Raw genomic sequence first — 17,397 nt, 5'->3', positions numbered from 1 at the left:
GGAATTATTTACACAACTAATTCATTAATTGGAGCCGCATTCGTTATCAAACCTTCATAATTAGCTGATGACGAACTCTGCTGCATTCAGATGCATTTTAAACCAGCCTGACGGACAGACGGCTCTGCGGTACAGTGTACAGTCGGTGGTGTAACACACACTAACACACACATGGAAATCAGCAGCCTGGTGTGAAGCCCCCCACCCCCACCCCCCCGACTGCCTCCTGTACATCAGCCCCACTCCTGGTTTCCATGGAGACGAGACCGATCGTGTGATTAGCCGCGTCAATTAACCTCTGACCAATCACAGAGCAGCGGCAGCAGCTGACTGATCTGCAGAATCAGACATCCCAACACCGCATGCTACACAACAATGGAGTCCGACGGGGATTCTGCAATTAACAAATCACATTCCTGCACGTCCATGAAAGGCATCCTCTCAGCCTGTTTCTGTAATGTATTAATACCATGTTCCTTAAAACAGCATTTTAAAAATCACATCAATTCTTCCCTAACTCGTAATAGGGAGAATGATGTCTCTATAACTCCTTCTCAAAGGTCCCTGAACGCCTCATTCTGCAGGGTTTTCAAAAACACAAAGTCCTGGCCACAGCAAACCAACAGACTTCAAGTGAAACTAAAAGATGTGAAATGAAATTGCTTAGTCATCGTTAAAAAGTGCTTTGCTGATTTTGATGAAACTTTATCAGATTTTATGAAGAAAAATATCTTTTGGTTTTCCCTTGATGTCCTCTGGGTGCTCTGCTTTAAATGAAGGAGCAGAGAGCTTCAGAACTTTGCTTAAGTAACACTAACCGCTAAGTACTGCGAAGTCTAGCTGCCGTTAGCTAGTTAGCTCGTTAGCTCGTTAGCTAGTTAGCTCTTGCTTAATGTAAGTCGCTTTGGATGAAAGTGTCAGCTAAATGAATTGAAATGAAATGCTCACTTGCAAAAACTGCAACGCTCACATGGTGTGGCTTTCAATGACTCGTTTAAGCAAGGAGCGCTCATACTTCAGATGTTTTAGTGCCTTTTTTGGGAGATTCCTGCACTTCCATATCCCATAAACTGATGGAAACATGAGCCCACTCCACTCGTGATGTTAAAAAAGACCCTTCAAGGTTTACTGGACAAAATGAACCCTGGTGCACTTCATGCTCGCCCTCTCAGCTCTGTAAATTTAGGAATGGGAGTATGTGAAAGAGGCCTGGACACGAGCAGGTCCACGGTGTCATGTCGGCACTTCAGAAGAGATAAAGTCCTCCTCAGCCCTCAGACGATCTTCTGTCCGAGGATATTCGCCTCATCTACCGTGAGGATCTGCACACACCGGCAATATTTGATATAACGTCTGAAGGGTGAGATGGTTTCACCCAGCAGTTTCGATTGGTCTGTAAAAGACGCTGGTTGAAGGTCTCACAAAGTGAAAAGCTAATCTTGCATTAAATCAGTTTATAAGGATGCATTCACAGTGAAATGAAGACCAGGACATTATTCTCTAATAATGTAGATTTGATGGGACACAGGGATTTTAGCCTCTGTAACCCATTTACATTATTTCCTTCATTTTCAGAAGGGGCAAGAAGAAGCATAACAATCATCTCTGTACACCTCCCCAAAACAATCCATTAATCTTTACAGGTAAACCAAAGAATGCATAACACACTACAGGAAATGGAAAACCCCAAAGGGCATTTATCCAAGTCCCCGCCCCTCGGCTCTTTGATTGACAGGTGGAGGGGGGGATGTGGTCAGTGAGTGAAGCTTTAATGATCTGTAACGAGGCGGCGTAAAAGAAACAAGGATCCTCGATCGTTTCTGCTGAGAGACTAGTGTGTGTTAACGGAAGACATCCAGACTAACGAGGTGGATTTGTTGTCACTTCTCAAGACTTACAAACCTGAAACAAAAAGATATTGGACTTGAAGTTGTCTTACTATATCCTGACAGACTTCATCTAGAAAACTTCCCTGATATGTTTCAGGAAACCTTAACGTGTGGAGGTGAAACGTCACGTATCAGATACAAAAAGTTTGTAATTTGCCCGGAAACACTCTGCCATTCACATGCAGGATGCTTCACACACACGCACACACACACACACACACACACACACACACACACACACACACACACACACACACACACACACACACACACACACACACACACACACACACACACACACACACACACACACACACGCACACACACCACCTAGAACAGGATCTACCCAAGATGAGTCATTAGACAATGTGTGTGTGTGTGTGTGTGTGTGTGTGTGTGTGTGTGTGTGTGTGTGTGTGTGTGTGTGTGTGTGTGTGTGTATGTGTGTGTTTTTTACACTATGAGTCATTCGATGCTCCAGAATAGAAAGTGGATGATGCCTTCTGCGTGTGCGCGCGTGTGTGTGTGTGTGTGTGTGTGAGTGTGTGTGTGTGTCTGTCTGTCTGTGTGCGTCCTAGTTAATCCAATTGATGGGTGTGTTGGCAGCAGCTCAGATTTAATAAACCATACCACACACACACACACACACACACACACACACACACACACACACACACACACACACACACACACACACACACACACACACACACACACACACACACACACACAGTTCAGATAAGGTTTCAGTGGCTCTTCGATATGTTCTCATAGAAACATCGTTCAGGGAGTTTCATTTTCTCAGCAAAGCTTTTTTCCTTAGATTCTATAATCAGTGATATTAAGATGATAGTGTTTATCCTCCAGCTCCTCTTTATTCACTTCTTTCTGTGAAAATCATTCGCCCAAAACCAGACAGAAAGTACAGCAAACAGAGTAAAGTAGAATTGAACTGACAGCGTTATTCCATGATGTCACTGTGGACCCTGCAGACTGCAAAAGGGAGCATCACATTCTCATGCAAAATGTTCCAAATTAATCAAAAGGTCAAATATGTTCTTTTAAATCCCAGTTTGCAAATAGTTTTAAACATGTCACTGGTTTGCATCAGTGGCCTTTAACAAAGTAGATTTACAGCACTGTCTTTAAGTTTACTGTTGAGATACTTTTGCTGCACTGGTGTTTAAAGATCCTGCTTCTTTTACTCCATTCATGTATCAATAGGCCAGCTACAGGTGATGTTACTGGTGTCTATTCCAGTGAACAGTGATATAAAACTCTAGTAATGTAACCGGTAAAACTACGATTAACAATTCAATGTAACTCTCATATCTGAATCACTGGTTGTTTTACCTCTGTGTCTCCTTTATATATCTTTGTAGGATGATCCAATTGTCTAATGAATGATGCATCTTTCAAAAACACTTCTAAACTTGCATAAAACAAAGAAATGTCAAAGTGTCTGCTTGCAATTAAACTGCAAAACTCTCAGGACGATATATTCAGAAACAGAACTTAGTATTCTTGCAAGCTACAGGTGGTAACACACCTGATATTAGTCCATGTCAGCAAATAGGTGATGCGCAACACACTATTAACTCAACAGGTAAAACTACGATAGAAATGCATGATAACTCTCTCTTACTCACACGTTCTGTGTCGTGCTTTTACACATCTTTTGTACCAACTTTGCTCACGTGAAAATACAGAATCATAAGCATCACTGCAAAGTAGCTTCATGCTGTCGGCTCGGTCTAATGACTGATGCGTGCTCGCTTTGTTTGCAATTAAACCCCAAAACGAGCGGGAACATCCATCTTTAGCTAAAGGTGGTTCATCTGGTTAATGTCAGTTGTTGCACCGTCGCTTCATTTAACTTGTGAAATACGATTTAAATGCGATATAACTTTCATATCTGCATTCCCACTAGGCCTACTTTGCAACACTATTATTATGCATTGCGTTGTGTACCTGCTTTTGGACTTCCTCTTCTTACAACCTCTGCTAAATACAGAAACACATCCCTAATGCCTTACAGCTAGCTGTATAAGGTCGGCTAGTTCTAATGAAGGATGCATCGCCATGAACATTCGTGGACATTCTTAAACGTGCACAAAACATCAAATAACAAAAAATACTTTCTGCAATAAATGTCGCAAACAGCTGATGATGTTGTGCACAGATACACAGCTGACAGTAGTCCATACCGGCTCATACATTATGCGTTGTTTCACACAGAACAGTTGTCATTTAAAAGGTAAAACTCAGTTTAAAATGTGATATAACTCTCTTATCTCCATAACCCATCGATGCATCGCTGCAACATACTGTGGCTGCATGCGGTCGGCTCGGTCTAATGACTGATGCTTGATCGCTTTGCTTGCAATTAAACCGCAAAACACACTGACTGATGAATCACACTCTTCATTTCGCTTGTTTAGCTACGAGATAAATGCAATATAAGTCCCATAGCTGCATTACCACCTTCATTATGCATCTGTGTCTTTACTTTCAGGTTTATAATCTTAAAGTTGCATAACTCCCAACATGACAATTAAACCGGCAAACACCCTGTCAGCATGATCAACTTTTTATTCAACCAGCTACTGGTGGGAAAAGATTTGAGTCCGTATTTGCTAGCAGGTGACGAACAACACTTTAATTTAAACTCAAATAAAAATGTGTTACAACTCTCATATCTGCATTGATGCTAATTTATAACACCTATGCATCTGTGTCTCTTCTTTTTGACATCTTTTTACCAATTCTGCTCACGTGAATATACAGAAACACAAGCACATCGGTCGGCTGGGTCTAATGAATGATGATGAAACATAAAACAACAAAAAGTCTGCAATTAAACGGAAAAACACACGGACTGACGATATGCAGCTCTTAGCTACAGGTGGTTACACTGCAGGTATTAGTAGCAAACCAATGCACCGTTTCATACAACAAACTCATCATTTAACTTGTGAAACTAGGAGAGAAATGTGAAAAGAGTCCCATGTCTGAACTGTGACACTTAAAGGTTCATTATGCATCAGTGTCACTACTTTTACACATCTTTCCATCACTTTAGCACACCTGAAAATACAGAAACACATCACTGCAATGTTCCTGCACACTATCGGCTCGGTCTAATTAATGCATCTCACCTTCAGGGCCCCTAAAGGGGAACTTTTCTCATTGCAACCATGACTTAACTTGCTAAATATGATAGTTACATGAACATATATCAGAAATATTGCAGATAATATCACTGTCCTGTTAAAAGTACCTGAAATTAGTAAATGAAAGTCCCTCTGCCTCCACCACTGGGTGTACTTCAGGTTGCATTCCCTGCCACAGACTGCAGGAGTGGGTGGAGGATAATATCTGGTTTAATCTCCTCTGTCACACACAGGTGGGCTGCCGTTTGTTTTCTGACTGCCGCTCTGTCTCTGCACACAGCAGACTTTGGGAAGTAAAGGAGCTTCTCCTTTCATTACTTCTCAGACGGATCTCAGAGTTTACTCAGAAAACACAGACGTCTGGTCACCAGCGCTGAGCCGACAGGAGCAGGTCAAAAGTCACCCAGACAATAATCTAGGGACCCCACAATGATGAAGAATATGATTTATATATAAGATCATTCATTTATCTTAATATAGAATTCATTTCACAAACTCATGGAAGCAAACTTTCATGGAACATGATATACTGTTATTTGTAATAATGATAAACTTTCTCAAAAATATTAAGTTTAATATATAAAAGTTACGATTTAAATAAAAGCTAATGTTTTACAGGCTAATAAAAGTAAGATTTAGGATCTTAAGTACACTATGATTATGTTTGTTTCAATATTATATTCATTTATTTGTATTATTATTGATATCTCGCCTTGTTATCGTTGGTATTCTTTTATTGTATTATTTTTTAACACCGTTAGACTTTACAAAACACACATTATTTTTATAAAAGTTTACAACTTGTTTGGTTATTGATAACAAATACCAAATAATCTAAATAAAATATTGTAATGTGTGCAACAAAAACTATTAAAATAACAACAAAACTAACTTTCATCAAACACCAATCATTATAATTAAATTGCTATTTAAAATAAAATAATAACTATTATTATTATTTGATCAAGCATTAATGAACCCTTTTATTAATGAGGATCATTCAAATAGTACTATTAAAATTATTAGAAAAATAATATGTTTTAATAATAATAATAATTATTATTAAAACATTATTTTTACTATTATTATTATTATTATTATTATTATTATTATTACTATTATTACTATTATTATTATTATTATTATTATTATTGTTATTATTATTATTGTTATTATTATTCCAAACAGGAGGGACAAACTGAATAAAAAGGAGCTGTAAGGTCACTGCAGACTCACTAATCAGCATTATAATTATAATATGTAAATATATACATATATACTGTAAATATATATACATATATACTGTAAATATATATACATATATACTGTAAATATATATACATATATACTGTAAATATATATACATATATACTGTAAATATATACATATACTGTATATACGAACACTGACTGCCTGTAGGAATATACCATCACACACAGCTCCTGCATTATCACATCCTATAGAAATCCATCCCATAGCCACATTACAGAACAATACAGGACCATTACGCACACATTACAGAGATATTATCAGACATTAAGGAGCAGTGAGAGCCTCAGAGTAATGATCGTATTCAAATTAAACATGAGGATAAACATATCAAAAGGTGGCATAAGGTCACTCACTGCAGGAATGTCATGCATATTAAAGTAGAAGAAACACTGCATCATGACAACAAATAACAACACTATGACAGGAGTATCGGAGCAGACACACACACACACACACACACACACACACACGCACACATTATTAAATGCATATTACAGAGGACTGTCAACAAATCGGAAACAACGGAAGCATGACTGACACACTGTGCATATTAAAGGAAACGGTAGAGGTGAGAGGAGGTAAAACGCACTAAAATGCGCATAAATATAAATACAGAAAGCGCGTAATTACGCACCGGGGATATCAGAAAGGAAATACATACTGCTTTATGGCGAAGATGGAGATCTCTTCTTCCTCTCCTCTTCCTCTCTGGTCGGAAAGTCTGCAGCCTCCCTCTCTCTTCTTCTTCTTCTCTCTCTCTTTTGTCGCCGTGCCTTCACTGAGGAGGAGGAGGGGGGGGAAGGCAGAGGAGGGAGGGTGGGGGGAGACCCAGACAGACAGACAGGAGGGAGAGAGAGGATGATGATGGTGGGCGATGATGAAGAAGGTGGAGGGAGAATCAGACACTGCAGCAGCGGGAGGAGAAGAGGGAGAACGCCGCGGGTCTCTCTCTCTCTCTCTTCTCTCTGTCTCTCTGTCTCTCTCTGTCTCTCTCTCTTCTCTCTCTGTCTCTCTCTCTCTCTCTCTGTCTCTCTCTCTCTCTCTCTCTCTCTTTCCTCCTCTTCCCTTTTTTTTATTTCCCGGGAGCGCGCACGTAAATCCAGCAGTGACGAGCCCGATGGAGAGCAGTGGGTGCGCGCATGCAGGCTCTCTCCAAGGATGGCAATGAACGTGTGTGTTTGTGTGTGTGTGTGTGTGTGTGTGTGTGTGTGTGTGTGTGTGTGTGTGTGTGGCCCTGCAGTCAGTCTCTGGGTGTTGCTTTTGATTTTCCACCCCGCAAACCAGATCCCTCTCTCTTTCTTTTTCTTTTTACACACAGACACACACACACACAGACACACACACACACACACACACACACACACACACACACACACACACACACACACACACACACACACACACACACACAGAAGTCTCTATAGGCGTTAAAATGCATCAGTGTGTAATTTCCTTTGTTCAGCTCAGTGTAACAAAGCAGTCAGACTTTAATTTAGACTTCATTATTAGCAGTCAGATGCTTGTTTTATTAACTGTGTATTTTCTAAAGCTTATTACATGATGTCGTTAATTAAAATAACTTCGGTGTTGTCAGGTTGTCGCTTGTTTTGTCTTTTTTTTAGCTATTTTGTTCTACAAGTGTAGCACTAAAAGCCTTACTGAAAGATACATCAACTCAATTCTAACCCCAAACATCTCTTTCACTTTCCTGTATTTTCTTCAACAGTTATCATTCCCATAACACTGAACAAGTGATGGAAAAGTTATCGGTAAAAATGTGGATAGAGGGGAAATATAGCGCTGTATGATTATGGCAAAGCGGTTTAGTGATGACATATTTCTATAGGGGACCCTGAAGGCAGCACCTCCACATATTAACATCACCTATCATTTCTGGATTAAGAAGCCTGAAACGCCTCCATCGGTGTCCTAAAGCGGGCTGACCAATCACACTACATCAGCAGGAGAGGACCCTTTAAAGTAGAGACTCTACATACTGATATACACCTGAACATCAGCAGGAGAGGACTCTTTAAAGTAGAGACGCTACATACTGATATACACCTGAACATCAGCAGGAGAGGACTCTTTAAAGTAGAGACTCTACATACTGATATACACCTGAACATCAGCAGGAGAGGACTCTTTAAAGTAGAGACACTACATACTGATATACACCTGAACATCAGCAGGAGAGGACTCTTTAAAGTAGAGACTCTACATACTGATATACACCTGAACATCAGCAGGAGAGGACTCTTTAAAGTAGAGACTCTACATACTGATATACACCTGAACATCAGCAGGAGAGGACTCTTTAAAGTAGAGACACTACATACTGATATACACCTGAACATCAGCAGGAGAGGACTCTTTAAAGTAGAGACTCTACATACTGATATACACCTGAACATCAGCAGGAGAGGACTCTTTAAAGTAGAGACTGCTACATACTGATATACACCTGAACATCAGCAGGAGAGGACTCTTTAAAGTAGAGACTCTACATACTGATATACACCTGAACATCAGCAGGAGAGGACTCTTTAAAGTAGAGACACTACATACTGATATACACCTGAACATCAGCAGGAGAGGACTCTTTAAAGTAGAGACTCTACATACTGATATACACCTGAACATCAGCAGGAGAGGACTCTTTAAAGTAGAGACGCTACATACTGATATACACCTGAACATCAGCAGGAGAGGACTCTTTAAAGTAGAGACTCTACATACTGATATACACCTGAACATCAGCAGGAGAGGACTCTTTAAAGTAGAGACTCTACATACTGATATACACCTGAACATCAGCAGGAGAGGACTCTTTAAAGTAGAGACACTACATACTGATATACACCTGAACATCAGCAGGAGAGGACTCTTTAAAGTAGAGACTCTACATACTGATATACACCTGAACATCAGCAGGAGAGGACTCTTTAAAGTAGAGACTCTACATACTGATATACACCTGAACATCAGCAGGAGAGGACTCTTTAAAGTAGAGACTCTACATACTGATATACACCTGAACATCAGCAGGAGAGGACTCTTTAAAGTAGAGACTCTACATACTGATACACACCTGAACATCAGCAGGAGAGGACTCTTTAAAGTAGAGACACTACATACTGATATACACCTGAACACCAGCAGGAGAGCACTCTTTAAAGTAGAGACGCTACATACTGATATACACCTGAACATCAGCAGGAGAGGACTCTTTAAAGTAGAGACTCTACATACTGATATACACCTGAACATCAGCAGGAGAGGACTCTTTAAAGTAGAGACTCTACATACTGATATACACCTGAACATCAGCAGGAGAGGACTCTTTAAAGTAGAGACGCTACATACTGATATACACCTGAACATCAGCAGGAGAGGACTCTTTAAAGTAGAGACACTACATACTGATATACACCTGAACATCAGCAGGAGAGGACTCTTTAAAGTAGAGACTCTACATACTGATATACACCTGAACATCAGCAGGAGAGGACTCTTTAAAGTAGAGACTCTACATACTGATATACACCTGAACATCAGCAGGAGAGGACTCTTTAAAGTAGAGACACTACATACTGATATACACCTGAACATCAGCAGGAGAGGACTCTTTAAAGTAGAGACTCTACATACTGATATACACCTGAACGTCAGCAGGATGCCCCTTCTTCTTCACTTGTTTCCCTCCATTCTTATCTTCACCTCTCTCTTATTCCCCCTCTCCTCTTCCTCCCCTCTGTTGCAGCAGAGAACCTCAGACTGTATAAAGGAGTGAACTGAGGACAGAGAGACAGCGGTACGGAGGGTTTACTTTAAACAGGCTTGACCCACTTAGACTCTCCCTCAATAAAACATCCAGCCGGAGAAAAGAACCACATCTGCCTCTTTCTCAGAGTCTCTCTCATTGAGCAACATGAGGAAGATAAACATAATAATATTACTAAAGGTGTAAAGTAACTTCAACTTGAGGTACTTTTACTTTCACTGTTGATACTTAAAGTACATTTAGATGAGAGTACTTTCTACTTTACTCAAGTACAAGATCTGAGTACTTTCTACTTTACTCAAGTACAAGATCTGAGTACTTCTACTTTACTCAAGTACAAGACCTGAGTACTTCTACTTTTACTCAAGTACAAGACCTGAGTATTTCTACTTTACTCAAATACAAGACCTGAGTACTTTCTACTTTACTCAAGTACAAGATCTGAGTACTTCTACTTTACTCAAGTACAAGACCTGAGTACTTCTACTTTTACTCAAGTACAAGACCTGAGTATTTCTACTTTACTCAAATACAAGACCTGAGTACTTCTACTTTACTCAAGTACAAGATCTGAGTACTTCTACTTTACTCAAGTACAAGACCTGAGTACTTCTACTTTACTCAAGTACAAGATCGGAGTACTTCTACTTTACTCAAGTACAAGATCTGAGTACTTCTACTTTACTCAAGTACAAGATCGGAGTACTTCTACTTTACTCAAGTACAAGATCGGAGTACTTCTACTTTACTCAAGTACAAGATCTGAGTACTTCTACTTTACTCAAGAACAAGATCTGAGTACTTCTACTTTCTTGACCGTGTTAGCAGGACCATTGGTTTTCCCGCTCTTTTCCCATGTATTTTGATTTCATGATCACATGTTTTTAATATTTACTTAATTTTTTAATTTGATTAAAGCCAATATTATTGAACATTTTCTATGTTGGCGACACATAGTGGTAATAGTGGAAATTACACTAACCAGTAGTATTTTAAGTAGTTCTAAAGTGCTTCAGCTTTAACAACAGTAAGACATTTTATAAAGCCAGCAATTAATTTAAAGAACTTGTTAACCAAGTGTCTTACTTTCCGGTACACCAATTTATACTTATTATTTCAGACTAAGTACTTTAAGTCAAGGCCGACTGAAGCTAGTACTGTGAGATAAAACAATGTGAAAGATGAATAAAGATCTCTCCCTTCCTGCAGCCAGGAAAGCCTGATGAGAGACACCTGCTCCGGCTGCAGTGAGAGCATAAAGCCCGTCCTCCTCTCAGTGCTTCTGTTTGTCTCCTAGATGCATGGTTTGGTGGAAATTTAGACACCAAATCACATTTATCAACACTTATATTCTACCTTTCACTCTTTAATGTCACACAGGTTTGTGAGAGAGCTCAGCCATGCTTAAAAAGATGAACTTTTCTGTCGTTTTTCTCAACAGAACAGTTGTCTCTTTTGATGCTTCTGACCAATTTTGGAGGTGAAGTTTTGAATTAATTCAACTTTTCACCACACTGGAAATAACGGCCTTGCTCTCTGCTTTATTCAATAGAAGCTTTTATTTTGAAAGGAAAGGCAACTTTATCTGTATGGCAACTTTCGACAAAAACACTGCAACAGCTAGTTAGCATTTTAGCTTGCTTTTTTAATAATGAGATTCCATTGCACTATATCTAAACTAAATGTTCTCCTTATAATTTATTTTTAACCCGGCCTTAGTTGTCGCTCATTGTCTCGATCGACTATCTGACTATAAGACTTTACGACACGTGATAAAGGAAGGTGACCTTGTCCTCCCCTTCCTCCTCCTCCTCTTCACATCACTCTGTCAATAAAAGATGTGTACCGTGATCGGCTTCAGAAAGCATTCACACCTTTTCACACACATGCAGGAATCCGTCACCCTCACTCTGATGCACGCTGCTTATTCAGATCTGTACACTCACGCGCTGTATGGCTGCAGACCTCTGTGTGTCTGCAGTGTGTAGGTGTGCAGCCGTGTGTAATGGGTTTTTCAGTGCAGCTCTGCAGCCCCGAGCCTCAGTGGGAGAAAGTCAATTACAGCGGGGCTGAGCCTGGCCTGCGGGGGGGCGCATGGGAGGGAGATAAGGACGTAAAGATGGACGCCGACGAGCATCCCCCCCCCCCTTTCCAGTGCATGGGCGGCGAACGCTGCACTTTGCCCTTGTGTATCTTTCCAGACGAAGGAAGAAGTGTCTATATTCAATAACATGGGTTTACAAGTTATTTAAGGCAAGTGTAGATCAGAAGGTTCTTCACTTTATTTTTTTCTGACACTTAGTTAAAGGCTATACAGGAACTACAGCACGGTCACATGACTTCACGTCTCCACCGCTAAGCTAAAGGAGGCTAATGTTGGGCTATAAAGGAACTACAGCACGGTCACATGACTTCACGTCGCCACCGCTAAGCTAAAGGAGGCTAATGTTGGGCTATAAAGGAACTACAACACGGTCACATGACTTCACGTCTCCACCGCTAAGCTAAAGGAGGCTAATGTTGGGCTATAAAGGAACTACAGCACGGTCACATGACTTCACGTCACCACCGCTAAGCTAAAGGCGGCTAATGTTGGGCTATAAAGGAACTACAGCACGGTCACATGACTTCACGTCGCCACCGCTAAGCTAAAGGAGGCTAATGTTGGGCTATACAGGAACTACAACACGGTCACATGACTTCACGTCTCCACCGCTAAGCTAAAGGAGGCTAATGTTGGGCTATAAAGGAACTACAGCACGGTCACATGACTTCACGTCACCACCGCTAAGCTAAAGGCGGCTAATGTTGGGCTATAAAGGAACTACAGCACGGTCACATGACTTCACGTCTCCACGGCTAAGCTAAAGGAGGCTAATGTTGGGCTATAAAGGAACTACAGCACGGTCACATGACTTCACGTCTCCACGGCTAAGCTAAAGGAGGCTAATGTTGGGCTATAAAGGAACTACAGCACGGTCACATGACTTCACGTCTCCACCGCTAAGCTAAAGGAGGCTAATGCCCTCATATCCGTTGTGCCACGTCTCTTACACAGTTCCAAAAGCACCTCAAAACACACCTCTTCTCTCTTGCCTATCCTCCCTAACGCCCCACCCCTCCCTCTACCTCCCTCCTCCCACTTTCTGAAGCGACCTTGGGTATTATGAAAGGCGCTATATAAATCCAAGTCATTATCATTATTATTATTAATGTTGGGCTATAAAGGAACTACAGCACGGTCACATGACTTCACGTCACCACGGCTAAGCTAAAGGAGGCTAATGTTGAGAGTGATGACGTTTACTCGTCTCATTTAGACAATTGTTAGCCATCGCTGTTTGTATATTCACCAGTGGGGTATTTACTGATGTATTTTATGTCATAGAATTAAAATCTCTTCAGCTTGTGTTAACCACAGACCTTATTTCAGGATAACAACCAAAAGCACATTCAGAGAACCATTGACTTCCAGACCAGTGGACAAGAAGAGCGACTCAATCCTGCAGCTTTCTATTCTGTAGTGGTGGTGTGTGTTTGTAACTATTTTATGTGATGAATCCACTTTTGGTGTTTTAGTGAGCAGGATTTGTGGCAGCAGGATGGTGTGTGTGGAATAAAATAAACTACTGTGTGTGTGTGTGTGTGTGTGTGTGTGTGTGTGTGTGTGTGTGTGTGTGTGTGTGTGTGTGTGTGTGTGTGTGTGTGTGTGTTCAAACCCAGTGTGGCTTAAGTTTCTCAGACAACAATGAAGGAAAAAAATAAATATCAAAGTAATCAATATATGTAAATGTGACATATAAATGCATGCTTTAAATAGCAGAAATAACCCTCATTAGAGGCACCATGTGGTAATAGTGCACTGGGGTGTCTGGTAGGGTATATTCATATATGGAGGTACAGCGCAGTGTGTTTTATGGGGGAGTGTATGGGTGTTTTGGGAGGCAGATGGGGGTGTGTGAGGTATAAACGCTGTAATCAGCTCACTGCAGGAGGGAGAGCAGCGGAGCTTATTAGCTTCTGCAGAGAGAAAGAGAGAGAGAGAGAATCAGGCTGACATCCTTCTGTGTTTGAAACGCAAGACTGCTAATCCTGTGCAGCCAGGAGCTTTAGGCTTCCAGAAACAGAAACACACACACACACACACACACACACACACACACACACACACACACACACACACACACACACACACACACACACACACACACACACACACACACACACACACACACACACACACACACACACACTATTGTATTTCTGTCATTGTGAGGACCCTCGTTTGACTCTAACCCCTGACAATGGTAAATAAATCCAAATTCTGACGTTTACCCTTTGAATGAATGATGCCCACCTCACTTTGAAGCAGATATAATTCATAATATTAACATGTAAAGGAATTATCGTGTGAATCTGCAGCTCCTCTTTGGTTTATGCAGCTTTTTGACACAACTTACTGTAGTTTTAGAAGTAAATCTGCAAAGGACAGCATCTGTACGCTACTTTTTCAGCAGCAAAAAGTAAACAGACACGGTTAGAGATGAGCTGGTAAACATAGTGGAGCATTGAGCAACTAAAAGGAATATTTCCAGTAGTTAACTACACAAAAAAGGCTCAAAGATAAAGTATTTGCACTATTTGAAACAATGCAAAATATGTTGAACTACCAACAAGCAATTGCAGAATGTAACACTTCTTCTCTCCTCTCTAAATTACTCCTCTCCTTCTTTCTTCATCTTTTACCTCCATTTCTTCTCCTCCTTTCCATCCAGAGACAGAAAGTTTCACCTGTAGTTTCTCAAGTGTGAAGCTCTCCCAGACACACCCACACCCAGACACACACACACACACACACACACACACACACACACACACACACACACACACACACACACACACACACACACACACACACACACACACACACACACACACACACACACAGGGTTATCTAACGTTATTGAGGGCTGTCATGTTGCGGTGCGTTCGATGTTCGGATGGGGGGATTTTGGAGTCGTGTGTTCGTAAATTATTCATCTGCTCTTGAAATGCAAACGACAGCCGAGGCGAGCAGCAGCCGCCGCCGCGCTATGTAGGTCACTTCCTCTCCGAGAGGAGGAGGAGAGAAAGAGAGAGGTATTGAAGTGATGAATGGCCAATCAGAGGCGCCATCAGAGAGCCAGGAAGTGGAGGAGAACTTCTCTGTGGAGCGGAACCAAGGAAGGTTGAAAGTCTTCGTTATCGTTGTACTCTTCCACACACAGAAACGCCTCCATTGGACTCCTTTGTATTCTTCCGGAACATAGTGACATCACTATGGAACACTCACGCTGCTACTGGCCAGCGCTCCAACACATTGTGATGGATAGGATAAGGGGCGGGACATCTCTGAGGGGTTGACCGATCACCACAGAGCCAACCAGCTGACCAATCAGAGCAGAGTGGGCTCTGGTTTCAGACAGAGGGTGAAAAGAGGACCTGCAGCACAGGCAGCATGAGAAACATAAAGAGCTTTTTGAACATTAAAGCATGGAGAAATGTCCCAGGAGAGACACTACATACTGATATGATACTGGAAATGAGCAAAAGATGTCCTGTTTAAGATGACATAACACTGTCGGTGCAGGAAGCAGTCCTAAAACCCGGGAATAAGTCAGCATTTTAACACTTACTGTACCCTCGTCTCAGAGTCAGTGGATTTTATGAACATGTTTTTGTTGCTAGCTCAAAAAATGACAAGATGGCGCAACCCTTTCTACAGCTTTATAAAGTGTTCATGGCTGTGTGTTGGAATTTGTGGCTGAAAAACATCAAATCATGCAGCTTCAATCGTCCAAATTGCCAATAAATATGATATGGACATTAATGATCCCCAGAGGATAGACCACGATCATTTAAGTGATCTCTTTACCTGTCCTCTGGCGCTAACATCAGGGCAAAGTTTCCCACTTCTATTGGAGAAATTTCGAAATCTAGAGAGGGCAAATTACAATAAAAGTGTCCCCAGAGGATAACCCCTTCTCTAAACTCTAAAAATATCTCCCTCTCTATCTACCTCGTATTTAGGGAGCGTAGCATGCCTCTCTGCAGGGTTCCTCTTCTTCTTTTTTCAGGCTGATTTCTGCATACAGAATGAGGAGAAGATTTGGAGCTGAATTAAGAAACAGAGGAGGAAGAAGGAGTGAGTCTGCAGGAGGCTGATTAACATTTAAAACGTGGGAGAGACAGACGGGAGGAAATCAAACGAGATGCTGTAAAAAGGAAGAGAAACAGAATCATAAAAATAAAACGACTCATTACGATTTCCTTTCTCGTTATTGTTATTCAAAGCCCCTGGAAGAATTCCTGTAAAATTACTCGGTCATTGAGACAATTTTACGCACTACTTTTATTAGTATTATGTCCTTTGTGGACCTGGAGGAGCTTTGTAAAGTTATATTCAAACAACACCATACAGTTGCATATTAGAGGGTTAAGGTCAGGGTATTTCTGCCTCAAATGCGTAAAATGAACTCCTCTGTTGTTCAAACAAGATTGAAGTTTGATGCAACATATTTGGTGTACTTCTTTTGATATTCATTATAGAAATCAACAATGAAACTTAAACAACAACAAAAACAAATGCAGATAAGCACGTCACTGTCCTGTCCACTTTCACTTGAATACAAATGTGACATATGGACCCAGATGAAGTCAAATTTTTTGCAACATGCTGGTTACTCTATACTCATATTATGTATAAAATAAAGGCATTTGAATGTGGTACAAACCTAGGTAAGTCACGTGTTAGAAAACAATGTTAAAACTCATATTAAATCACATATAACATATTTTTAGGGAGGAAATTTAAAGGAAAACCAAATAAAACCATCTTATCATTGATTATTAATGTTAATAAAAGAGGGCCTTCTTTAAACAGTATTGCCTTATCGACCAGTTGCAAAAATCTGCACGATAAAAGTTGTTGAAAAGTCTCCAAACTTCGTAGATCAAACCCTCTTCCCTGCAGTCATTACTGTGGGCTGATTACTCCCTGCTGCTCATAGACAACCAGTCTTTTGCCCTGAGTTTTGCCTCCCAGGTTGCCTTACTTTATTTAAGGATGCTTGAAGCCATGTCACCCAGAGCAAAGCAGATCCAACCAAATGCATTTTTACTTTTGAGTTCCTGAAACTGCTCTCTTGCTTGTTGATGATGTCTTTTTATACATTTCAACAAAGCTTAAAAAACAAAGCGTGGAAAAACTGAAATCTTCCGGCATTCGTTTGGTTGATTA

General features: G+C 40.8%; 1 protein-coding gene across 1 annotated transcript in view; it reads right to left on the bottom strand.

Annotated features, from left to right (window-relative positions):
• Positions 1–7,233, bottom strand: part of myt1la (myelin transcription factor 1-like, a) — a 57,262-nt gene extending 50,029 nt beyond the window's left edge. The window contains 1 exon segment of the mRNA XM_063902890.1: positions 6,996–7,233. The gene's annotated coding sequence lies outside the window, so the exon portion shown is untranslated.
• Between the last annotated feature and the right edge of the window lie 10,164 nt (positions 7,234–17,397).

The sequence above is a fragment of the Eleginops maclovinus genome, chromosome 15 (assembly GCF_036324505.1).
Source record: "Eleginops maclovinus isolate JMC-PN-2008 ecotype Puerto Natales chromosome 15, JC_Emac_rtc_rv5, whole genome shotgun sequence".
Classification (NCBI taxonomy): domain Eukaryota; kingdom Metazoa; phylum Chordata; class Actinopteri; order Perciformes; family Eleginopidae; genus Eleginops; species Eleginops maclovinus.
The sequence above is the reverse complement of the archived record's forward strand: the minus strand, read 5'-3'. Positions and strand labels throughout refer to the sequence as shown.